The sequence below is a fragment of the Scardinius erythrophthalmus genome (assembly GCF_964197995.2).
Source record: "Scardinius erythrophthalmus genome assembly, chromosome: 4".
In the NCBI taxonomy this organism is placed as follows: Eukaryota; Metazoa; Chordata; class Actinopteri; order Cypriniformes; family Leuciscidae; genus Scardinius; species Scardinius erythrophthalmus.
The window spans coordinates 52,795,623-52,821,894 of NC_138224.1; the positions used below are offsets into that span (position 1 = coordinate 52,795,623).

The 26,272-nt window shown below is 42.1% G+C and overlaps 1 protein-coding gene and 2 long non-coding RNA genes across 3 annotated transcripts in view; 1 reads left to right on the plus strand and 2 right to left on the minus strand.

Moving 5' to 3' along the window:
* Positions 1–984, minus strand: part of LOC308689949 (NACHT, LRR and PYD domains-containing protein 3-like) — a 148,693-nt gene extending 147,709 nt beyond the window's left edge. The window contains exon 1 of the mRNA XM_081364083.1: positions 888–984. The gene's annotated coding sequence lies outside the window, so the exon portion shown is untranslated. The remainder of the gene's footprint in view (positions 1–887) is intronic.
* Positions 985–2,501: 1,517 nt separating this feature from the next.
* On the minus strand, positions 2,502–4,940 carry LOC308689368. The gene is made up of 3 exons (XR_014029990.1): positions 4,683–4,940; positions 4,544–4,606; positions 2,502–4,067 (listed from the first exon to the last, which is right to left on the minus strand). It is a non-coding gene; the product is annotated as an uncharacterized lncRNA (long non-coding RNA).
* On the plus strand, positions 4,864–6,847 carry LOC308689367. Its single transcript, XR_014029989.1, has 3 exons — positions 4,864–5,102; positions 5,591–5,648; positions 5,928–6,847. It is a non-coding gene; the product is annotated as an uncharacterized lncRNA (long non-coding RNA).
* Positions 6,848–26,272: the final 19,425 nt, after the last annotated feature.

Sequence of the window (26,272 nt, forward strand, 5' to 3'; positions counted from 1 at the left end):
CTCAATTGCCAGGACATTAAGATAACTTTAAAGTCATTTTTCTCAGTTTCACACTCTGGTGAGTTAAGGTCTTTTGCCTTAGTAGGGCAGAACAGCTCATGGGATTCGTCTTTGACACTTTTGTAACTTGTTCAGTGTTTGATTTATTTTCTGGATTTTTTCACTTGGTTGACAACACTGACTCAGCTACTCTAATAGCGGTTTGACCAACATTTAATTCTTCTTTTAAAACATCTTGTGCGTTTTGTTCAATCGCTACTTTTTCTATCTGCTCAGTGCCAGTGCGGCACAAACACTGTGTGATGCGTGGTCTGAACATAACTTTAGGAAGGAGGAGGATCCAAAATCAGGAATGCTTTGAGTTAAGGGCATGTAAAAGCAGTTCAGGAAAATAGGGACACCCAAGCAATAGCAACACCCTAGCAACCACCCAAAATCTAGATAGATCAAAATCTATCTATCTATCAACTTACAACTTTAAACTACTTTAAACTTCAAACTACTTTAAACTTCTTCAAAACTGTCTGGTCCAATCTTTCTCAAGCCATCTTAAAGTTTGTCTCGACAAACTTTTTAATCTAGTCTATTATTATTATTATTGTTATTATTGAGCATTTTCACATAGGTGAAATAAAAACATTATATAATTTATCATTTTATTTACTCAGCCTTCTTCCTTTAAATATCACAATCCAGACACTTTAATTGATCGTCTGTGAATCAACGCCTGGCCTATAGAAGAGCGGAAGTGTTGAACATTTACATGTTTAATTTCCACCTCTGTATATTTCAGATTGTAAAGAGTCTGTAAATTAATGTAAACTGAAAGCAGAATCCCTAGAGCTCGATATCATTATAATCCTGAAGATTAATTCCTGAAGACTTACCGTGATGTGATATTTGTGCCAGTGTAAAATATGTGTTGGCTCTCTGTCACCCTGTTTGAGTTTGCATTCTGTGATCTGTCTACGCTTTCTCTTCCTCTCTGTAGTTTTCCTTACGCAACTTTGACACAAGCAGAAAACAGGCTAACACATGTATTGACACACGTATCCTCTGTCCAACTGCATTAAACTGAGAAACAACTGAGCAGCAATCTGGTCTCTGTGTCTCTTATTTGGTTCTCCAAGTGCACTGTCAGGCTTCATGAGATTTGGAGGGCATTGCAGAAGACTGTAGATCAGGGGTCGGCAAGTAACTTTGGCCGCAGGCCAATTTTTTTTTTAGCCAGTAGATGGCGGGCCAGCTACACGGAGTAGCCCTATGGATACAAATTAAATACTCTTAATGAATACTCTTAACGTCTACATTGCATATATCAATGAAATCATTTTAAACAGATCAAGTACTATTGTGTTAACATATTACAGCCATTTTAATAAAGGTGTGAAACGCAATCATGCCTAATTTGCTTACAGTCCGACTTTTGAACTTTATTCCTTTTTTATTATTATTATTTATTCGGGACACACACATACACACCTATGGTTTAAGAAGGTCTGCGCGGGACTGTTTTTTTTTTTCGTCCCGCTCCCACAAGGTTCTATTCAGCAACCGCTTAAAATACACTCTGTGTTCACCCGCTTTATTTCCCGACCTGACGGGTCCGCAAAATTTAGATCTCGTTTCCAGAATCTCACATTCAAATGTCTCTAACGGAAAGAGAGAGATTAAGTAGCCTATAACAATTATAAATGCTATACAAAAATTGTGTTTGTGTCAACATAAAATATTATTTTAACATTGTAGGCTAGCCTACTGTCAGCAGAGAAAAAAATGTCACAGAAAAAATTAATGAAATATAAATAACATAAATTAAATAGGACAAAGCCTATCACTCACATTTCTAAGCAACATAAACGAAAACCATATTGCCCTACTGACAAATGAAGTATATAGGCTATTTTCTGCCGAACTATTTCAAACATCCTTGCAAAAAAAGAATGTGGTTGACTGACAATGGTTTCAGTACCAAACAGCTCCTCAGAGCTATAGGTGTACAGGTGGTCAGAATGAAGTGCGGATACGCTGTCAAAAGATGTCGGGAGTGGGCTATTGTCAGTAAGACCGCCCGCTCCGTCCAAAGTACACCAGAGTTCTGACCGCTACCGTCTTTATACTTTAAAATTTAATCCCGCGCCGCAAGATTCCTTATGGGCGTTTCACACAGTATGCGGCTGTGAAATCGCCGTGCGACTACGGCTTTTCTCAAGTAGTGTAAGAGTTTTGTGCAGCATTTAGTGCAAATATTTCTTATCAGGTAATACATATTATATATCAGTGTGTTATACCCGAATAAATAATAAGTAACGAATGACAAACGGGGCCTATTTGTAAACCGTTATTGTAAAATAAAAATAGGCTGATAAAAAAATGTTTTTTAAAAACGGACTTCCAAAATAATCCGGCGGGCCAGAAAATATTGCTGGCGGGCCACCTATTGCCGACCCCTGCTGTAGATAATTGAAGAAAAAAAGTCACACTGGTTTGGGTTTTGTTTTCACGTTTCATGTCTTTAATTTTGTAATTTACCAATAGTCAAGGTTCCTGTCATGTGATTCCCTTTTCCCTCATGTGTTCTTGCCATGTGCTCCTCTTGTGAATGTGTCATGTTAGGTGTGTTGGACATCGGCTGATGTAACCGATCGGCGAGAGTCGCAGAAAACAGAGACGTGAAGTCTGAAGACACTTTCTGCTTCCCGTAGTGACGTTCACGTGATGTTTGCATACTTTACCACAGCTTTACCTCAGATATCAACAACAAATAAACCACGTCCATCTCCAGACTTCAGTCACATCAAGTGTCTCCAGGAATGGTTTATATTCTGAATTAAGTGATGAGAGTCGGCCTGACAATCATTTATCAAGAGCGCTGTCAATCACAACACTGAAATCCCCACCTATAGCAAGTAGAGAGATTGTGAATTCAGTCAGTCAGTAAAATCTTCTGCTTTCTATAAACTCAAGAGACGTAACTTTCTCAAACTTCAATTAAATCCAGAAATATTATAAGCCATAATATTATAAGTCAAGTTAAGATCAATGACATTACACAGAAATGTCCATATGAATCACAGTCTGAATGTAACGGATACTCTTTAAATGCATTTCTTCATCACTGCACTTCTCTGCACTGGTCTTCTTTATCTTCAAGTCTTCTCCCTCTGAACAAACATACACGTATTTGATTAATCAGGAACGACATCGGATCATTCTGTCAAACTATTAGTTCAGTTGATTCAGTGTTTGGAGAAGCTCAGTTTCTCAGCTGATGTGACATTTGAGACGATTCTTATGAGTCTGAAATATGGTCTTTTAATTGATTCAGGATTATCCAGAAATTACATCATGTGACATACAATGTTGTGGATTTCACCTACGATTCTGTGTCATTAATGTTTCTGTAACGGGTACTTGAGACTCGCTAGCCAATATTAATATGTCAGTAATATTAGCTATAATAAATTAAATAAATAACTATTAAAATAAACAGTTTAAGCTAGTTAGATCACAAAAGTCTAAATTCGGCTACAGTAGCTGGTAGCCAGTAATAACACAGAACCATGAATTTAAATTTAGTACAGGTACCATGTATTGAAAAGTGATTAAACAAAATATTTACAAACAAAAATAATGAAAATAGAAAAAGAACCCAAAATAGTTACAGACTACAGTTGAATCAGTTATAGTTAAGTGCACTTTGTGGTTATTGTTCAATTAAGATATGACAATAGAAATCACAACAAATGCCACACACAAGAAACAAAAAGAAAAAAAACTGTCCCAGCGATGTTTGGTTTCTTCAAGACCAACGAGACAACCCACAAGAGGTTTATAAAAGTTTGTATTGGTAAGTCCATAGGTTATTGTTCGTTAAGGGAAAAGATGTGCATGTGGGACTGAAGCGCTAGTCTGTGGAGAAGTGTGTGGGTAACAGGCTGCGGACAACCTTCCTAACAGACCAGTAGGGTGGCTGTTCAGTGGATGCTGCACAGATGGTAGACTCCCAGCCGTAGTAGTTCAGCTCGCCATCATTCATCCCCAAACAGAGAAAAAAAACCCCTGTCCTGTAGTGCAACAACAGGACCAGTAAATAATAGGGCTAAGTTGGAACTAAATTTGCATTAAACTTTAGCTAATTCCACACTCAAATATAATTTCCATGTGTACACAATTCTAAATCATTACAAAATAATCAATAAATGTACAAACTACAAATAAAAAACATTAAGTGTTTGACAAAAGTCAAAAGTACAATATTAAAGTTGTTTTGCCTGCACAAAGTTCAAATAAATAATCCTACAGTACTGTAATCTGATGTCCTTAGTGCATATAAACACACTTAGTGCAAACAAATCCATTTGTAAACACAAAATCCATTTGTAAACCAAAAAAAAATGACAGACCTCACAACAGCATAAAATGAATCAAAACCATTTGTTTAAAGCATCCAATGCCAATGTTAAAGCTAACGCTAATGTTCATTGCTACTGACTTAACATGTTAGTGTCCAGCATGTAGTTCACTCATTCAGATTACTCACCAGTTCCTCTATGTAAACATAACCTGATGGCGGCGACGGATTCCCTGCAGCCAGTAAGTTGTTCTAAAAAGTTACAATGATATGCTTAACCTAAAAGCATGAATCGAACACAAGAGTGAATAGTTTGTAAAACACAAACCTGTCCACAGCTGTCGATCAGCTTCCCCACACCTCTGGTATGCTGCGTTCCAAACCGCATACTTCCCTACTATTTAGTATGGGAAAAAGAGTAGGCGAGCGAAAAAGTATGTACGAATCCAAAAGAGTAGGCGAGAATTACCTGGGTGACGTACTAATTATCGCGAGATTCGGACTTAAGTGCGTTCGAATATGCCTACTTTCCTACTATATAGTAGGCGAAAACAGTACGTGAAGGAAGCAGTACGTTCCAAACGTCAGTATTCATAAAAGAGTAGGCGAGAAGTTCCCGGATGGCTTACTGCTTCCGGCCAGATTTTTGAGTGCTCAACGATGGATACTCTTCTATCCCAGGAGGCCACACGAGAGGATACGTCATTGTCAAACATCGCAGAGATCAGCGACGCGTGTGCTCTCAAATGTGAGTAAACACGTTCCTTTTGTTAAAATTGCATGTGTTGAACTACTGTAGAGTAAACTGTTGAATTGTTGAAGGTGTAAAGACGTTACACAGTGTAGTATAGTTGTGATTTTGCTGTAAAAACACGTATTATTATGTATAACGTTAGCTAACAGGGGAGCTCAAGTAAGGACACGTAAGTTACGTCTCTATAGTGGATTTACATAAACCAAGACGCTTATTTTAAATGTCTATTTACATCTGACAGGAAAATCTTGAAATATCACAACATGAAATAGACATCTGAATGATGAATGTGTGCTATGTAGAACAAATCTATAAAGTAACTAACGTTAAACATAAGTTATCTATTTTATTTGTCCATTAGTTGATAATTTGAGGAACATTTATGTTGGATAAAAAGTTAAAACAACCTCAACATGTAAATGTAGTGTTGAGTTCATAAATCACAGAGGTAGGCTAATGTGAATCTTGTCTGGATGTTACAGGGACAGAGATGAACAGATGCGTGTTTATCCGGTGGAGAGTGGCTCATGAAGGCTTTGAGTGAGTATACTACAGAAATGAATAACAACAACTATTTAAATCTTAAGTTGTAGTTTATTTTAATTATTGTAATTTCAAACAGAGCTATTACAGCACCTTTCTGATTCTTGATTTCTGTGCATTTGCTGCACAGCTTTTGTGGTGGAGCAGGACCTGCAAGGAAAGATGATGGCGGCATTTGTGGAAAAAAAGCGTTTTTGTCCTCTAAATAATACTGAAATCAAATGACATTGTGCGGTTAAAATAACTGCTTTTGTGTTATGTTTGTGCATTTTGTAGGATCTGAAATGTCAGCAGGCTGGTGTGAGCACTGAGGATGAGGAGCCCAGAGCTGAATCCTGGAAACGGTGCCATGGATGAGACCCTCCATCACTCCACTTGCCCTTACGAGACCCTCCATCACTCCACCTGCCCTTACGAGACCCTCCATCACTCCACCTGCCCTTAAGAGACCCTCCATCACTCCACCTGCCCTTATGAGACCCTCCATCACTCCACCTGCCCTTACGAGACCCTCCATCACTCCACCAGCCCTTATGAGACCCTCCATCACTCCACCTGCCCTTACGAGACCCTCCATCACTCCACCTGCCCTTACGAGACCCTCCATCACTCCACCTGCCCTTACGAGACCCTCCATCACTCCACCTGCCCGTACGAGACCCTCCATCACTCCACCAGCCCTTATGAGACCCTCCATCACTCCACCTGCCCTTACGAGACCCTCCATCACTCCACCTGCCCTTATGAGACCCTCCATCACTCCACCTGCCCTTATGAGACCCTCCATCACTCCACCTGCCCTTACGAGACCCTCCATCACTCCACCTGCCCTTACGAGACCCTCCATCACTCCACCTGCCCTTACGAGACCCTCCATCACTCCACCTGCCCTTATGAGACCCTCCATCACTCCACCAGCCCTTATGAGACCCTCCATCACTCCACCTGCCCTTATGAGACCCTCCATCACTCCACCGGCCTTTATTGCCTCAGATTGTGAAGCACAACACATCACGCAACAACCTCTGGCACGAGGGAATGGCTCACCTCTGGCGGTCAGCTGATTCATCAGAATAAAGCCGCAGAATGGGAACCGCTGTGTTGAGATGGCAGAAGGATGTGGGGTTCAGCGCCTGTAGCCTACATACATGATTGTATAATCTATATTGAATAAAGCTTTGTTTCTTGTTTCTTGACTTATGCATTTGTTTATTTTGTGATGGTGACTTTCATTCATTCTTTTACTAATTTATTAATATTTCTCATTGTTGTCAGTAAATAAAATATAATTATTTAATTAATGTTTTATTTAATTGTTTGAATGAAAATGTAGATATGTTCATTATATACACATCTAGAGTGTATTCAATCATGCATAGCTATGTCATATGAGATACATTACATTTTGTTTGTTTTATTGAATGATATCATTTTCAGTAAAAAGTAATATAATTAAATATTGGTCAGCATTTATCGTTGTTGTTATTGTATGTTTTGGGGTGGGATAGCAATGCAATTCATTCTGAGGTAATATTAATTTTTAATATTAATGATACTTACATTTTTCGAGTATAAAATCAACAGTTTTCCTCCAAAGGCGAATCTTCGAAAAGTTGCCCTTTGTGCAGACATTACAAACGCTGAGGAAATCCGTTCTAGGTAGGGCTGTCGAGTTACTGATGTTATGAGATCTGTAAAAAATCTCATATTATGTATGCAAACCCATAATATATATATATATATATATATATATATATATATATATATATATATATATATATATATATATATATATTATGGGTTTGCATACATATGAGATTTTTTACACAGGAAGAAAATATATATTTTATAATAAGATATTAAGATATAATTCAGATATATCTTAATATAATATATATTTTCTTAAATAATTCATTATAATACATTTAAAAAAACATTTTTTTGTTATTTATAGGCCTAGGGATGAAACGACAGTTAAATTTAACAAGAAAAAGAGGAAAAAATAAAGCAGTAAGCCACTTTTGCTTGTGGATGAAAACGTTTAGATAAAAAATTAACAACATATTCAAGAGATGACAATTTGGGGATTTCGTAATAAAAAATAAATAATATCGTTAAGGATAAAACATTAGTAGGGTTAAATACAAGAACTTAAATCAACCCTAAATGTATTCACAAAATAAATGGGCAGCAGTTTCTTCAAAAAGACCACAAAATGAGCAAGTTTAATCAATATCAAGATATTTACAGATAGATAAATTAAACGTGTCGTTCAAATCTTTTAAGTTGTTGCGCGTGTGATAACGCGTCGTAGGTCACATGATAACGTCAACATGGCAGATGTCCGGTTCGCATTCATACTCAACGAGATCTTGCTATAAAGTACCTATTCTTTTAGCGGTCGTTAAGTAAGTACTCATTGAAATTAAGTACCTACTCATTGAGTATGCGGTTTGGAACGCAGCCAATGAGTTCTTCTTCTTCTTTTTTATTGGCGGTTAGCAACTATTTCTTGTGCATTACCGCCACCACTGGACTGGAGTAAGGAACGGGAGTTACTGACTATTCTGTACTGTTTTAAACAAACAAAATAAACAAACAAAACAAACAAATAAACAAACAAACAAAACAATCAGATAAGTAGAGTTTATATCCTTTTAAAAAGGCCTGTACTTTTCAAAAAAGAAAGTAAGAAACCAAAAATTTCTCCTGAACTTCTTTCCAATAAGGTCTTAGTATCTAGAGACACTTGCTTTGCTTCCAGCTGATTAACAAGCCTTTGCCTAGCCTGATTGTATTTATGGCAGTAAATTATTACATGCTCTACTGTTTCAGGTGTATGGCTTTGGCAATACTCACAATTTCCATCACCATGCTTTCTCATTAAGAACAATGTACTATTCAGCTTTGTATGACCCAACCTCATTCTAGTCATCACAATTTCTTCCTGTCTAGTTCTGGTTGTGTGTGTATCTTTTCCCACTTTCCCTTGTATCCTATATAGATGTCTTCCTGTGCACCCATTGTCCCAGATATGTTGCCACTTTTTAATGGTTTTAGCCTTAACTATACTTTTTATCTCTGCTTTACTGTATCTCACGTCTATATCTATATTGTTTTTCCCTGTTGCTCTCTTTGCATGTTCATCAGCCAGTTCGTTACCCTCCACTCCTATATGAGCTGGAACCCATAAGAATGTCACCCTCCTTCCTGATGCTTGCAGTCCATTTACTAGCTGTAAAATTTCAATTAAAATATCTTCCCTTGATTCAGACTGAAAGTTCTGAATACTAATCAGTGCTGAACTAGAATCAGAGGCAATCACTGTCTGCAAACAATTATTTGACTCTAGCCACAAAAGTGCTAGCCATATGGCTACCAGTTCAGCAGTTACACTGCTAGGTCATCACTTATCCTTTTAGCCTTTACTATGCCCACCTCAGGGAACCTCTGAATGAGTAAGACACCGCAATCTAGTTAAACACTCGTGCTCAAATGCGCGATTGGCTAAACACAGTCACATGACTGAGGTTGCGTGAGGTCACAGGGCACGTACTCCACACAGGCAAATTAAAGGGACAGGGACGGCAGAACCAGTATACAAGCATTTAATATATATTGACAGATTTTAACCTGGGTTACATTTCCATCAGAGATAGAATTAAAGGTGGAAGAATAATTTGAAAAGTGTTTAACATTAAATCGTTTTGTTCATAGTCAATTATACGGACCTGTGTCGTGTGTTAAACAGGACGGTCCAGTGTAGCGCTCATATAGAATATATAAATCTTTAGTCTTATTTTTATCCGACTACACCTAAAAATGATGGCATTACTATCACAACGTCCTGAAAGTCAGTTGTGGTGAAGTAAAAGCACAGAGTGATAAAGTTTCCCTCAGAAAAGCTCCTGTCAGACTCCCTTTGCGAGCGCTGAGTGATCGACGTTTAACGGTTTTGTCTCCATTCACTAATCTGAAATAAAGAGAGGCACAGACACCATTAATAACTGAGAGAATGAAAAACACTAATGCCACATAATCCAAGAAATACTGAATAAAGCCGAGTCTGAAACTACAGTCTCTACTGAGAATCAAAGCTAGTTGAGATTGAAACAAACACTCGCTGATATCTGATGTCTTCCTTCCAGATGATTCTGTCTAATCTGAGGAGGATTCGTTACTATCAGAAATATTTCACACATTTCAGTCTGTCATATTGACCCTGAACACCTTCTGTGTGTCTTTGACTATAAACACACACAAATATCATCTTGACTTTGTCATGTTCATGATAGAGATATTTCAGTGTAAACTGAGGCACAGAGGCTGGTGTGTGTGTGTGTGTGTGTGTGTCGCTCCTGTCATATAAAGCTGTTGTGCTCGTGGAAATCTAATAAAGGATAAAACACCATCATTTCAGAAGAAGATGTTGTGGTGATGAAGGCAGCAGATTGAGCTCTGAAGCTCCTGAAAGACTGGAATTACACCGTGATCATCTGTGTTTAACTGCGATACTGTGAGTGTGTGTACCGTCACTGATCTGCACAATTCATTTAGTGTCAGACAGTGTGTGGAGAAATAAAGCACACTATCAGGAGATCGTCTCAGTGTTTCACGGGGTAACCTCGGGTTCACTGCCACATCAGTCCAAACCCCAGAGATTTGTTGGGAAGCTCCAGGAATGGAGTCAGTCCAGTCCACACCCCACAGAACCTCGAGTTTAATCACATCAAACTCACTACTCCACCAGACCCAGGCCATCAGCAGGGTTTCATCATGGTTATAAATAACTTTTTAAAAGAGTAAGTAAAAGAGTAAAGAAAAAGTTAAAACTTTTTTATTTAAGTACATGTGTCCTGTGTGTTTCTTTCCTATCAGCTCAATTATGCCAGAAACTCTCTCAACTACAGCAGTCACAGATGTTCCTCTACTGGACACATTTCTCTAGAGTTGATGCTGAAGTTCATGACAGATCATTGTGTTCATCACAACACAGCGGTCAAATGTGTGACATGAACAGCATCTTTTCTCCAAAGCAATAAGAGCACAAGCTTTGTTGTAGTCCAGACTTTAAAGTTAGGCATCTTTACAGATGATCATTTAAATAAATAGATAAAAACCTGCGCTGATGTTTTCCAGGAGCCGCTGGAGGAGAAACGTGTGCAAAAGCAGAACAAAAGCTCCTGGAGACACAAACTGTGCTGCAACTACAGACTACACCATGACTTGATGGAGCAACATGAGGAGAAATGTTCCAGCTCTACGTGATGAATCTCACATTCTGCTTCTAAAGCTCAGCCGCTTTCATGCGAAGAGCATCACTGGACACTTATTCTGCTCTTTGTTGAAATGATTCAGAATTATCGGACAGATTTTGTCGAGCTTCGTTCAGGTGTCCTGATGTTGGAGGAAGACTGAGACTGTTGAAGAGGACATGAAGCTCAGAGAACATATTCTTCACTGAGAAATATCCGTGCTTCAGCGTTACTGTACAACAAATCATATTTCAGCTGTCTTCTATCAGGACAAATAAAGGACAAGATCATAAGCACACAGAAATAGAGCTAGTGACACAGAAGTGGCTCAACTTACCCAACATTAGGAGTAAAGGTAACACTTTATAATAACTGCACGCTATTAATCATTAGTTAAGCATTAGTAAACAGTTAGTTCATCAATTATAAAGCATTAATAGACATTAATAAGCAGTTTATAAATACAGCTATAAATGCTTTATTCTGGATTTATAAGCATATCTATAATGTGTTTAAAGGGATAGTTCACTTTGAAATAAAATTTTGGTATGTTTTAGCTTACCTCAAGGGCATCCAAGATGTAGGTGTCTTTGTTTCCGCAGTAGTTTCAATTTTGATATTTTTAGGTCAAACCGTTCTTGTCTGTCAGTCATATAATCCAGGTCTATGGTCACTGTCTCAAAGAGCATGCACAGAGTCCAAATTAAAACAATTCCCCATCGTAAGTACACATTGATGGCCTAAGACACGAAACGAGCGGTTTGTGTGAGAAAACGAACAGTATTTATATTGTTTTTACCTCCTGTACACAGCCACGTCCAAGTGATCTGAGGGCGCGCGCGCTTCCTGGTGTGTGACGTGTGCGCAGACTGGTGTGTGACGTGTGCGCAGACTGGTGTGTGACGTGTGCGCTTCCTGGTGTGTGACGTGTGCGCTTCCTGGTGTGTGACGTGTGCGCAGACTGGTGTGTGACGTGTGCGCAGACTGGTGTGTGACTTGTGCGCTTCCTTGTGTGTGACGTGTGCGCAGACTGGTGTGAGACGTGTGCGCAGACTGGTGTGTGGCGTGTGCGCAGACTGGTGTGAGACGTGTGCGCTTCCTGGTGTGTGACGTGTGCGCTTCCTGGTGTGTGACGTGTGCGCAGACTGGTGTGTGACGTGTGCGCAGACTGGTGTGTGACTTGTGCGCTTCCTTGTGTGTGACGTGTGCGCAGACTGGTGTGAGACGTGTGCGCAGACTGGTGTGTGGCGTGTGGGCAGACTGGTGTGTGACGTGTGCGCAGACTGGTGTGTGACGTGTGCACAGACTGGTGTGTGACGTGTGCGCAGACTGGTGTGTGACGTGTGCGCAGACTGGTGTGTGACGTGTGCACAGACTGGTGTGTGACGTGTGCGCTTCCTGGTGTGTGACGTGTGCACAGACTGGTGTGTGACGTGTGCGCAGACTGGTGTGTGACGTGTGCGCAGACTGGTGTGTGACTTGTGCGCTTCCTTGTGTGTGACGTGTGCGCAGACTGGTGTGAGACGTGTGCGCAGACTGGTGTGTGGCGTGTGCGCAGACTGGTGTGAGACGTGTGCGCAGACTGGTGTGTGACGTGTGCGCTTCCTGGTGTGTGACGTGTGCGCAGACTGGTGTGTGACGTGTGCGCTTCCTGGTGTGTGACGTGTGCGCAGACTGGTGTGTGACGTGTGCGCTTCCTGGTGTGTGACGTGTGCGCAGACTGGTGTGTGACGTGTGCGCTTCCTGGTGTGTGACGTGTGCGCAGACTGGTGTGTGACGTGTGCGCAGACTGGTGTGTGACGTGTGCACAGACTGGTGTGTGACGTGTGCGCTTCCTGGTGTGTGACGTGTGCGCAGACTGGTGTGTGGCGTGTGCGCAGACTGGTGTGAGACGTGTGCGCAGACTGGTGTGTGACGTGTGCGCTTCCTGGTGTGTGACGTGTGCGCTTCCTGGTGTGTGACGTGTGCGCAGACTGGTGTGTGGCGTGTGCGCAGACTGGTGTGAGACGTGTGCGCAGACTGGTGTGTGACGTGTGCGCAGACTGGTGTGTGACGTGTGCGCAGACTGGTGTGTGACGTGTGCGCTTCCTGGTGTGTGACGTGTGCGCAGACTGGTGTGTGACGTGTGCGCAGACTGGTGTGTGGCGTGTGCGCAGACTGGTGTGTGACGTGTGCGCAGACTGGCGTGTGACGTGTGCGCAGACTGGTGTGTGACGTGTGCGCAGACTGGCGTGTGACGTGTGCGCAGACTGGTGTGTGACGTGTGCGCAGACTGGTGTGTGACGTGTGCGCAGACTGGTGTGTGACGTGTGCGCAGACTGGTGTGTGACTTGTGCGCTTCCTTGTGTGTGACGTGTGCGCAGACTGGTGTGTGACGTGTGCGCTTCCTGGTGTGTGACGTGTGCGCAGACTGGTGTGTGACGTGTGCGCTTCCTGGTGTGTGACGTGTGCGCAGACTGGTGTGTGACGTGTGCGCAGATTGGTGTGAGACGTGTGCGCAGACTGGTGTGAGACGTGTGCGCAGACTGGTGTGTGACGTGTGCGCTTCCTGGTGTGTGACGTGTGCGCAGACTGGTGTGTGACGTGTGCGCTTCCTGGTGTGTGACGTGTGCGCAGACTGGTGTGTGACGTGTGCGCAGACTGGTGTGTGACGTGTGCACAGACTGGTGTGTGACGTGTGCGCTTCCTGGTGTGTGACGTGTGCGCAGACTGGTGTGTGGCGTGTGCGCAGACTGGTGTGAGACGTGTGCGCAGACTGGTGTGTGACGTGTGCGCTTCCTGGTGTGTGACGTGTGCGCAGACTGGTGTGTGGCGTGTGCGCAGACTGGTGTGAGACGTGTGCGCTGACTGGTGTGTGACGTGTGCGCTTCCTGGTGTGTGACGTGTGCGCAGACTGGTGTGTGACGTGTGCGCTTCCTGGTGTGTGACGTGTGCGCAGACTGGTGTGTGACGTGTGCGCAGACTGGTGTGTGACGTGTGCACAGACTGGTGTGTGACGTGTGCGCAGACTGGTGTGTGACGTGTGCGCAGACTGGTGTGTGACGTGTGCGCTTCCTGGTGTGTGACGTGTGCGCAGACTGGTGTGTGACGTGTGCGCAGACTGGTGTGTGGCGTGTGCGCAGACTGGTGTGTGACGTGTGCGCAGACTGGCGTGTGACGTGTGCGCAGACTGGTGTGTGACGTGTGCGCAGACTGGTGTGTGACTTGTGCGCTTCCTTGTGTGTGACGTGTGCGCAGACTGATGTGAGACGTGTGCGCAGACTGGTGTGTGGCGTGTGCGCAGACTGGTGTGAGACGTGTGCGCAGACTGGTGTGTGACGTGTGCGCTTCCTGGTGTGTGACGTGTGCGCAGACTGGTGTGTGACGTGTGCGCTTCCTGGTGTGTGACGTGTGCGCAGACTGGTGTGTGACGTGTGCGCAGATTGGTGTGAGACGTGTGCGCAGACTGGTGTGTGACGTGTGCGCAGACTGGTGTGTGACGTGTGCGCAGACTGGTGTGTGACGTGTGTGTGACGTATGCGCAGACTGGTGTGTGACGTGTGCGCAGACTGGTGTGTGACGTGTGCGCAGACTGGAGCGTAGATATATACACTAGATGTCGCCTTGGCTACGGCAGTTCATTGGAACGAATGCCCTCAGACGTGGTTGTGTAAAAAAACTAAACTACACTTGACATGAAATGAAATGTCATCCATCATGTCTATCTGCCGTAACCGTAGACCCTGAGGAAACCTTTAAAGGCAAATAGAACATGTAATGTTTATGAACGCCTTTATGTAAAATAATTGTATGCATTATTTAAAAAATTGCACATTTTATGGAAATTACAAAGAGAACAGCAACAAAGTGAGTTTATGATGAATACATATTTATATGACAACTGTTATTAATTGCTTACCTGTACATGAATTGCATCCACTTACTGAAGGAGACCTTTGATCCACTGAAGATTGATTTGTGCCTGACAGAAATGTGTTTGGCTCTTCCCTCATGTGCTGCTTGTCCACAAAAGAAAAGAACTAACTGGCTAAAAGAACAACTGGCATCAGGCAAGTCTCACAACACACAACATGCATTCAAATTATAGTACAGTTGAGTTTTATTATGTGAGTTAAGCTTTGTGTTCCTGTGTACCATGTGATGCAAGCTGTGAGCCTTATGTATGTATTTGTATCCATTTTAACAGCTCTTATAAAAGGGGACAAAGGTTCCAGTCCCTTGTCTTCACAATCCTCTAGTGACATCTCAGTTGACTCCTCCTCTACATCCTCGTCAGAGGGGGACAAGAAGAAGAAGAGGATGAAAAAGAAGGAGAAAGGGAAAAAGTATGGGAAGAAGTCAAACAAATGGGAACGAGGACACGTCAGAGAGGTTAGAGTGCTATTTTCACTCTTTCCACTCACTGGGCTTTTAGTTTGCCACTGCTTATATTTGCTGTACAGTTGTTTCTCTCTCGACTGGTTCTTCTTGCATGGCGTCACATTGTGTGTGTACCATAAAAATTGCATTGTGGATTTAGAGGAATTACCTGGTAGACCATCTACATCAGCTTCAACACTTTTTTTAATGTTTTGTTAAATCCATGTAAAAGACTTTTAAAAAAAATGAGAGTGTGACTTAATAAGCTGCATTTATTGCATTAAATCATAAGTTCATAAGCTACCAGTTACTTTACTCTGGAAGAAGTTACAGCAAACTACAGCTATTACCCTCAAGAGAAATATTCGTTGGTTGGCTAAAGTACTGTGTAAAAAAACAAACCAATAAATCAGATCCTCATAGCAAAATATTGAATCAAATGAAAAAAATATATTTGCACACGACTGTATAATGAACAACTCTGAATTCAGAGGCAACAAAGTGCATATATGACTTATTGAAGGTGTTAATTTAACATTGGACTGAACTGATTGTCTGGGTGTAACTGAGGTGGTCTGTTATCTTTCTATACTGAAGTTTGTAGAATGTGTCATGCTGTGAATTGACACAATAAACTAGTCAAAGGTGTGTGTGTGTGTGTGTGTGTGTGTGTGTGTGTGTGTCAAAGTGTGTGCGATAAGAATAAACCAAATACTATCACTAATTCTCTGTCCTCTGAATTACAGCTCAAACCCCACAGCCGGCGGTGGCCCGATACAAAACGATGATTCTGCACTTCAGTCGAGGAGGGACGATGTCAGCTGCTTTCCAGCATGTTGGGGTGGACCGGAGCACAGTGGTGGTCAATGCTCCAATCGCAGAGCTGTACATCGCTGCATCTAGCGAGATTAAAGGGATAGTTCACTTTGAAATTAATTTTTGATATGTTTTAGCTTACCTCAAGGGCATCCAAGATGTAGGTGTCTTTTTTTCCACAGTAGTTTCAATTTTGATATATCGTTGTTATCTCTTGAAAACAGCACACGTCCAAATGATCTGACGGCGCGGGCGGGTATAGATATATACATAGATGTCGCCTTGGCTACTGCAGTTCATTGGAACGAAACCGTAGCCAAGCGACATCTAGTGTATATATCTATACCCGCCAACGGACGGGTATAGATGTATACACTAGATGTCGCCTTCGCTACTGCAGTTCATTGGAACGAAACCGTAGCCAAGGCGACATCTATGTATATATCTATACCCGCCCGCGCCGTCAGATCATTTGGACGTGTGCTGTTTTCAAGAGATAACAACGATATAAATACTGTTCGTTTTCTCACACAAACCGCTCGTTTCGTGTCTTAGGCCATCAATGTGTACTTATGATGGGGAATTGTTTCATTTGGACGATGGGGAATTGTTTTAATTTGGACTCTGTGCTTGTGTTTTGAGCCAGTGACCATCGACCTGCATTATATGACTGACAGACAAGAACGGTTTGACCTAAAAATATCAAAATTGAAATTACTGCGGAAACAAAGACACCTACATCTTGGATGCCCTTGAGGTAAGCTAAAACATATCAAAAAAGGATCAAAAATATCCTTGTCAGATCGTTTGTCGATGTCCTCCGTGTTGGTGTTCTGGTGTCCTGTTCCTGCCTCGTGTTCCTGTTCCAGTTTCTCCGTGGATTTCGTCTGTCTTCTCACCATCACCGTCACTGCACTTCATCACGGATTCTGACCATCTTGTCCCTGCATCACCTATTCTCCACCTGCTTGTACTGTTGACTTTGTTCCCGAATAAATATACTTGCAATTGCTTCCTGTCTCATCGAGTCATTATGACAGAACGATCTGACCAGGGAATGGAAGCAGCGAGCGCGTCTTCTGGATCATTGGAAGAGTTCATTCATCACAGTATCCATCGAATGGATTCACAGCAACAAGAGATCGGCGACACGGGTCGCGCAGTACAAGCCCTGGTGACGCAGGTGTCCGAGCTCACCCGGCAGATCCATCGCCTACAGATTCCCGCTGCGCCGCCCACACCGGCCGATCCTCCTGCCACACCTGCGAGACCCTCCCAGTCTGAGCCACGTCTACCCACACCGGAGACCTATTCAGGTGAACCAGCTTTTTGTAGAGCATTCTTGACACGTTGTTCAATGCACTTTGCTCTTCAACCACAGACTTTCAGCACAGAACAGGCCAAAGTGGCGTTCGTTCTCACATTGCTGACTGGGAGGGCAGCACTCTGGGGGACGGCGGTGTGGGAGAACCAGAATCCATGCTGCGCCTCGTTCCAGACCCTCGCCGCCGAGATGAAGGTCTTTGACAGAGCGCTTTCGGGGAGAGAGGCTGCCAGAACATTGGCGGATCTTCGACAAGGTGAAAGATCAGTTTCAGATTTTTCTATCGAATTCCGGACCCTGGCGGCGGAGTGTGGATGGAACGAGGAGGCGCAGTGGGATATGTTCCTGCATGGGTTGGCTGACCACGTCCAGAAGGAGATCTACGCCTTGGATCTACCTACCACACTGAACGGGTTGATTGACTTAGCTCTGCGGGTGGACGCTCGGCTATCCAGGATCGAGCGCCGAATCCCGTCCACCTGTACCTTCGGAGGGGTCGACGGTTCAAGATCCAACGGCAGGGACGTGGTCAGCCCCGTCTACGATCCCGAGCCCATGCAGGTGGGTCGAGCTCGGCTTTCCCGGGAGGAGAGGGAGAGGCGGAGGTCCCAGGGCCTTTGCCTATATTGTGGAGGAGCGGGACATTTTGCATACAACTGCCCGGTAAAAGGCCAAGCCCGATAGTAAACTTGAGGCTACTATCGGGTGGGATCTCCACCAGGAAGACCTCATCAGCTGTTACATCTACCTCCACGCTCCTCCCGGTAAGACTAAGATGGTCAGTCCACCAGCACGACTGTAGAGCACTTCTGGATTCTGGGGCTGAAGGTAATTTTATGGACCATTCATTCGCACAACAGTTACAGATTCCCCTCAGACCCCTCACTCATAGAATCGCAGTTCACGCTCTTAATGGACAGATACTTCCCGCCATCTCACTATCCACTGAAGAGTTAACCCTCATCACTTCTGGCAACCACTCTGAGACTATTTCATTCTACATCATGGATTCACCTCTGGCACCCGTCGTCCTCGGACATCCCTGGCTCATTCAACACAACCCTCGTGTGGACTGGCATCATAAAGTCGTGCTGGAGTGGAGCAAGGAATGTCATAAGTCTTGTCTCGTGTCTGCTTGTTCGTCTGTGCCTGTTTCTGTTTTTCAGGAGGAAACAGGGGATTTGTCTAACGTGCCCACGGAGTATCTGGACCTGAAGGAAGTGTTCAGTAAGTCTCGTGCTGCTTCTCTTCCTCCGCATCGTCCCTATGACTGTGCAATAGATTTACTGCCAGGTAAGTCTCCGCCTAAAGGCAAGTTATATTCACTCTCCATTCCGGAGAGGGAGGCTATGGAGAAATACATTTCTGATTCTCTAGCAACCAAGTTCATTCGCCCTTCCTCTTCTCCAGCGGGGGCGGGGTTCTTTTTTGTGGGGAAGAAGGACGGTTCTCTGCGACCTTGTATTGATTACCGGGGGTTGAATAACATCACGGTAAAGAATACTTATCCTTTGCCGTTGATGTCTTCAGCTTTCGAGAGGTAGCAGGGAGCGTCCATCTTCACTAAATTGGACTTGCGTAACGCTTATCATTTGGTTCGCATTAGGGAGGGGGATGAGTGGAAAACTGCCTTTAACACCCCTAGGGGGCACTTTGAATATTTGGTCATGCCCTTCGGGCTGTCCAACTCCCCGGCAGTTTTCCAGGCACTGGTCAATGATGTGTTGCGAGATATGATCGATCAGTTCATTTATGTCTACCTGGACGACATATTGATTTTTTCTTCTTCTCTCCAGGAACATGTGCAACACGTCCGACGAGTGCTTCTGAGGTTGCTAGAGAATGGGCTTTTTGTCAAGGCGGAGAAATGCGAATTCCATGCACAGTCAGTTCCTTTCCTTGGGTACATCGTGTCGTCTGAGGGGATGCGGATGGACCCTGAGAAGATCAAGGCTGTGGTAGAATGGCCAAGCCCGGATTCTCGCAAGGCCCTGCAGAGGTTCCTGGGGTTTGCCAACTTCTATCGGCGTTTTATTCGCAATTTCAGCCAACTAGTCGCACCTCTGACTGCCTTGACCTCCCCCAGAACGACGTTCAGGTGGTCTAACACAGCCGAGGCTGTGTTTACTAAACTGAAAGGCCGCTTTGTTTCAGCCCCTATCCTTGTCGCCCCTGATCCATCACGTCAGTTCGTGGTGGAGGTCGACGCATCAGAGGTGGGAGTAGGTGCAGTGTTGTCTCAACGCTCCCCTGTAGACGACAAGGTGCATCCATGCGCATTTTTTTCTCATCGGTTGTCCCCAGCAGAGCGTAATTACGACATTGGCAACAGAGAGTTGTTGGCAGTTAACCCCCTGAGGTCGGCTATCGCGCCGGCGCGATAGGCTCGTTTTTTTTCGTATGAGTGCAAAAAATAAAAATAAAAAAATAATAATTTTTATCTTATATGCTTGTGTTATACATCAATCGATCCTGTTTAGTGTGTATTTTTTTTGTGTATGCTCATAATAAAAACAAAGTGTTGTGCTTTTCGCCAAATAAAGAAAAATAAACATGATGCGAGTTCTGCCTACTCTCCGTCAGTGAAGTCAATTCTGAAACGCGTCCGAAAATGAACTGTAACTCAGCGAATACTCAGTCAAACAGGCATACAGTCACACAGGCATGAAGCTTGAATTATCTTCTTTCAAATGAAGTAATTTTTATAAAAAACAAATATTCACAGTTTATATAATATGTATGTAAAGAGAGAGATGTCAGTCGTTCTCATCTCAGCTAATTAAGTTTTAATGTGACTCCACCTACGGAGAATGCGCTATTCAAACGCAAATGTGAGGCGATCCATACAAACCTGTGAAACGCCCACATCCGCTGGATAAGGCCGGTGAAACACTGGATGCGTGGCGTAAGCGTCTCAGCTGCGTGGCGTGTCCGTTTTTATTTCGGCTCCCATCCATGTTAACAGTTTAGAGTTTGCATACTGCCTGTGTGAGACGCGCGTCTCAGGCGCGGCACGAGCCGCGTGGAAAACGCGTGCATTATAGAAATAGAACCGACGCCTATTTTTCACGCGACACGCAAGCGTCTTGGAAGCGTTTCCATGCAAAATTGAATAGGAAAATCTGTTTATTTGTCATTTTGACACGAAAACATATTAATAAATGTCCTTTTGATGTTTAAAAGTGTCTAGGTTTTGACATAAATGCAAATATAAATGTAATTTTACAAAATATGATCGATTTTCAAATACTGCTGTATTGAATGAACAGCTTTTAGCAAACTCTATTGCTATACTGAGATGAGGAATATATATTGTATGTGTTTTGTCAAAAATAAAGTCATCAACTAACTAATGAATCCTTTACTTTGAAATACGTATGATAAAATGTATACTTTAGTTTTGAAAGACGTTGACTAGTTTTGAAAAGATTATAAAGTATGTATGTGCATGCATATATATATATGTGTGTGTGTATATATGAAGAGTTCAGATGCAAAAGCCTCTAAATGCCATCTGAAATTTTCTCCTAGAATGATCATTTTTATGAAGCTTGTATATTTAAGTTAGCTATAGGTGACACGTCACCTGAATGAATGGCTCATTAAGTATGCAGGGACGTAGTCTCACCAGGTGTGAACTACTACATATGCATGATGCTGTTGGAGCGTTTACGCCCCATCCGCATATTGGCTTTCCAAACTAAAAGTGTTTCACAAAACTAAAATCAATGTATTGTTTTTTTGTGGATGATTAGGCAGGATGATTTTCATATCATTTTGAAGAAAAAACACTAGGCGATGAAATCCATTAGTCAAAAGTCTTATTGCCACATATTTAGTATGTGTTTTGTGGCCTTATTTCAGAAACTTTAGTTTTTAGTTTTTTCAATAACCACGCATAAACATTATTGTCTCAAAAATGCAGACATGTACATTCTTGTTGCTCACATATTATGGTAGCCCTGTTTGTGCTAAATAGTGTGTAATTTTTTTTGCCATTAATATGTTTATAAGCAACTGAAAAAAGCACAAATGTCAGGGCATGTCAGAACATCTCAAGGACCCCAAAAACACCCCAGACCCCAGAGGGTTAAGCTAGCGTTGGAGGAATGGCGCCACTGGTTAGAAGGGTCAGGGGTACCTTTTATCGTCTGGACTGATCACAAGAATTTAGAGTATATCCGCACTGCTAAAAGACTGAACTCCAGGCAGGCTCGGTGGGCACTTTTTTTCGGTCGTTTTGAGTTTTCTATTTCTTACCGCCCGGGTTCTAAGAACATCAAACCCGACTCCCTATCTCGCATATTTGATTTTTCCGCACGCCCGACTACTCCCGAGTGCATTTTGCCCGAAACTCTAGTCGTTTCCACACTCTCATGGGAGATCGAATCGAGGGTCCAGAAGGCCTTAGAAGGGGTAACGCCTCCGCCCGGGGGTCCACCGAGTCGCTTATTCGTGCCGGAGGGATTACGGTCCGACGTTATCCAGTGGGGTCATGGTTCCAACGTGGCGTGCCATCCAGGAGTTAATCGCACTAGTTTTTTAGTCAGGCAACGATTCTGGTGGCCACGTATGGCTCGCGACATTCACGATTTTGTCTTGGCTTGCTCGGTTTGTGCCACTGGTAAGACTTCCAATCGACCTCCTGATGGGTTACTTCAGCCGCTGTCGGTTCCTTCGAGACCCTGGTCCCATATCGCTCTAGATTTTATTACCGCCCTCCCACCCTCTCAAGGGAACACGGTCGTTTTGACTGTGGTGGACCGGTTCTCGAAGGCAGCCCATTTTGTTCCCTTACCCAAATTACCCTCAGCTAAGGAGACAGCGGTAGCTGTCGTTGACCACGTCTTTCGCTTACATGGCCTCCCGATTGACGTGGTCTCTGACAGGGGACCCCAGTTCGTGTCCAAATTTTGGCGAGAGTTTTGTAGATTACTGGGGGCGACGGTTAGTCTGTCCTCAGGGTTTCATCCCCAGAGCAATGGCCAAACCGAGAGAGCCAACCAAGATTTGGAAAGGGTGTTGCGATGTTTGGTGTCCAATAATCCTTCCTCTTGGAGCCAGCAACTCTCTATGGTGGAGTACGCTCACAACACGTTGCCAGTGTCGGCCACGGGCCTTTCTCCGTTTGAGTGTAGTGTAGGTTACCAGCCACCTATTTTTCCCAGTCTGGAATCCGAGGTTGCGGTTCCCTCCGCTCACGCCTTTGTTCAGAGGTGTCATCGTACTTGGACTAAAGCCCGTGAGACTCTACTCCAAGTGGGAGCGCGCACCAAGGCCAAGGCCGATCGCCACAGGTCAAAGCCTCCCGTATACGTCGTGGGTCAAAAAGTGTGGCTTTCTACTAAGAACATTCCTTTGCGCACCGTCTCTAATAAGCTTGCACCTAAATTTATTAGCCCGTTTACTGTCACCAAGATTATTAGTCCGGTGACAGTCCGCCTCAAATTGCCTCCCGTGTACAGGAGGATCCATCCCGCCTTCCATGTGTCTAAAATTAAACCAGTGTTTCATTCTCACATTAATCCGCCTGTCCCGGTTCCTCCCCCACCGCGACTCGTAGATGGGGAGACCACTTATTCGGTTAATCGTATTCTGGACTCTAGGCGGAGGGGACGCGGATTTCAGTACTTGGTGGACTGGGAAGGTTACGGTCCGGAGGAGAGAAGTTGGGTACCTGCTAGAGACATCCTGGATCACTCTCTTATCGATGATTACAATCGACAGGTAGGGGGGCCTGGGAACGCCAGGAGGCGTTCTTAGGAGGAGGGGCACTGTCACGGTAGACGTATTCTCTGTTCCTTTTAGTCTCGTGTTTATGTTGTTGTGTGAGCGCGTGTGTAGTGGGTGTGAGTGTATGACATCACCTGATCCGCTCCAGCTGATCATCATCACTTCACCAGCTGCAAGCAATTCACCCTTCTATAAATACTTACCATTGTTGTATCATCCTTGTCAGATCGTTTGTTGATGTCCTCCGTGTTGGTGTTCTGGTGTCCTGTTCCTGCCTCGTGTTCCTGTTCCAGTTTCTCCGTGGATTTCGTCTGTCTTCTCACCATCACCGTCACTGCACTTCATCACGGATTCTGACCATCTTGTCCCTGCGTCACCTATTCTCCACCTGCTTGTACTGTTGACTTTGTTCCCGAATAAATATACTTGCAATTGCTTCCTGTCTCATCGAGTCATTATGACAATCAAAGCCTTCAAGGCTTCCGGGAACTGACTGACCTAGGATCTGTGGAAGGGTCCACATTCAATCAGACTAAAGTTGTTCACGGTCTGCATTGCTGTTCTCGAATGTTTTAAAGTTAGTCCTGAGGTAGTTAGACTGTGAAATATTTGAAATTATTATTATTGTTGTTTTATATAAGTAAAATATATACAGTACAGGCCAAAAGTTTGGACACATTACTATTTTTAATGTTTTTGAAAGAAGTTTCTTCTGCTCATCAAGCCTGCATTTATTTGATCAAAAATACAGAAAAAAATGTAATATTGTGATATATTATTACAATTTAAAATAATTGGTTTTCAATTTATTATACTTTAAATTATAATTTATTTCGGTGATGCAAAGCTGAATTTTCAGGATCATTACTCCAGTATTCAGTGTCACGTGTGACATCCAGTCAATCACATGATCCTTTAGAAATCATTCTAATGTTCTGATTTATTATGAGTGTTGGAAACAGTTCTGCTGCCTAATATATTTGATGAATAAAAGGTTAAAAAGAACTGCATTTATTCAAAATAAAATTTTTTTTTTTTAAATATAAATCTTCTTTATTATCACTTTTTATCAATTTAACACATCCTTGCTGAATAAAATAATTGATTTATTTAAAAAAAATAAAGAAAAAAATTACTGACCCCAAATTACTGACCAGTAGTGTATATTGTTATTATAAAAGATTTCTATCTTGAAAATATTTGCTTTTTTTTTTTTTTTTTCTTTTTTCTTTTTTTTTATTCATCAAAGTATCCTAAAAAAGTTTCACAGGTTAAGAAAAAATATTAAGCAGCAGAACTGTTTCCAACTTTGATAATGAATCATCATATTAGAATGATTTCTAAAGGATCATTTGATAGACTGGAGTAATGATCCTGAAAATTCAGCTTTGCATCACTGAAATAAATGATAATTTAAAGTATAATAAATTGAAAACCAATTATTTTAAATTGTAATAATATATCACAATATTACGTTTTTTTCTGTATTTTTGATCAAATAAATGCAGGCTTGATGAGCAGAAGAAACTTCTTTCAAAAACATTAAAAATAGTAATGTGTCCAAACTTTTGGCCTGTACTGTATATATATTTTTGCACTGGTAAATTGTTGTTTACACTACAGAAATGTATTTCTATATCAGACTGCAGAGTCTTAGTTTCATTTTACTGCACAGTTATGTTTTCTGGAGATGTACAGGAATTTTTATTTTCTATAACATTGCACTGATTTATTTTTCATTTCATGTCAAGTGTACAGTTGTACAGTTTTTATTTTTTTGCATCGTGAAATAAATATTTCTATGTTAGCTATCACTGTGTTGTGTTTGTTTCCTTTTTCTGTTTAAAAGATAACTGAGCCTTTAAATCTCCTTTATAAATGCTTTATAAGCATAACTAGTCCTCACTTTAGATGAGCTCACAGAAATAGTTAACTGACCACTACTAAATGCTTCATAACTACCTGATTTAACCATTATTTACTGTAGAAATACATGTTAATAAAGCATTTATTAACACACAAAGTAACCATCACTATATCTGAATAATAAGATGTATGAATGTACATTTAAATAGTTTTATTAATCATTTACTCGTACTTTCTAAGTGATGTTATGAACCACTGATAACTCCTAAACAACTGGTTTATAAATAATGAAATATTTAATCTGCAAAACTTGCTACATCTAAATGATTTAGTCCCATTAAATGAATTTAAGACCATGTTAAAATGCCATATAACTCAAAAATGTAATATTTGACCTGTTCCTTTTTATGTGATGCTTGTTTGGTTGTTTTGACTGTGTTGTATTTGTATTTAAATTGTAACTGGTGTGCCGTCTTGGCCAGGTCTCCCTCGGAAAAGAGATTCTATCTCAAGGGACTTCCTGGTTAAATAAAAGTTAAATAAAATAATTTAAAAAATAGAAATGATAAATTGATCATTAATAAAGTATGAAAATACAATTATTAAACACATTATAGATATGCTTATAAATCAAGAAAAAAGCATTTATAGCTGTATAAACTGCTTATTAATGCTTTATAAATGATGAACTAACTGTTTACTAATGCTTAACTAATGATTAATAGCGTGCAGTTATTATAAAGTGTTACCGGAGTGAAGTATGTTGTCACTGGGGAATTTGAGTTCAAAATAAAAAAGGGGGGGAAATGGTCCATTATCCCATAAAGTCTTACTTTACAGCACATTATTCATATGTCTACCATTCAGAATATTTCCATGCAGTGAAACATACAAAGCTTTTTCTCCAAATGTTAAAGGGTAACTAAACCCTAAACCAACTTGTTTTAGTTAATGATCTGTAAGAATGGGGCTTTATTAGTGCTGTTCATTGATTCAAGTAACTTTTCTGACATTTGGGTATAAAGTGTTTTAATTCTACAATATATGGTGTAAATACGTCTGAGTGCTGCCCTCTTCAGGTTGAACGGTGGCGACTGCAGTTGAATTTTCCTATTGGATGTAAGCGGTACAACGCTACGTAAGCAACAGCACTGTTGCATTTACAGACACAGTACAAAAAAAGTTTCCTGATGTTCCAAAACAGTTCATCAGGGCAGCACTAAGAGAAAAGTTAAATCATGAGCACAAGTTACGAGTAACGTAATAAT